The sequence below is a fragment of the Penaeus monodon genome, chromosome 21 (assembly GCF_015228065.2).
Source record: "Penaeus monodon isolate SGIC_2016 chromosome 21, NSTDA_Pmon_1, whole genome shotgun sequence".
NCBI lineage: Eukaryota > Metazoa > Arthropoda > Malacostraca > Decapoda > Penaeidae > Penaeus > Penaeus monodon.
In genome coordinates, this window is record NC_051406.1 from 31,582,996 (window position 1) to 31,583,300 (window position 305).

The following is a 305-nucleotide window of genomic DNA, read 5'->3' on the forward strand; positions in this document are numbered from 1 at the left end:
ATTTGTATGTTAAGTGCATCTTTGCACATGGGTGTGTGTGTGTGTTCACATGCTTGTTTGTCTGTGTCTGTTAGTTAATATGCAAGCATCAGAAAATGAGGTAGAGAGGAGCTGCTTAGCCATACCACTCTCTTACACCCTCACTTTGCAGTTGTTTTTAGAATCAAAGCTCACCTTGTTAGCATTTCATAACCTAGCATTGCAGATGTATTTGTTTTCCTACCATAGTAATATACAAAAAAAAGTTAATTTACCATTTGCCACATTTTCACCATGCAAGAGATATATTTGACTGGTTTCAATTT

General features: G+C 36.1%; 1 protein-coding gene across 1 annotated transcript in view; it reads left to right on the forward strand.

Annotated features, from left to right (window-relative positions):
• LOC119586650 overlaps window positions 1–305 on the forward strand; it is a gene marked incomplete at its 3' end in the record, with an annotated part of 8,159 nt that overhangs the window by 7,045 nt on the left and 809 nt on the right.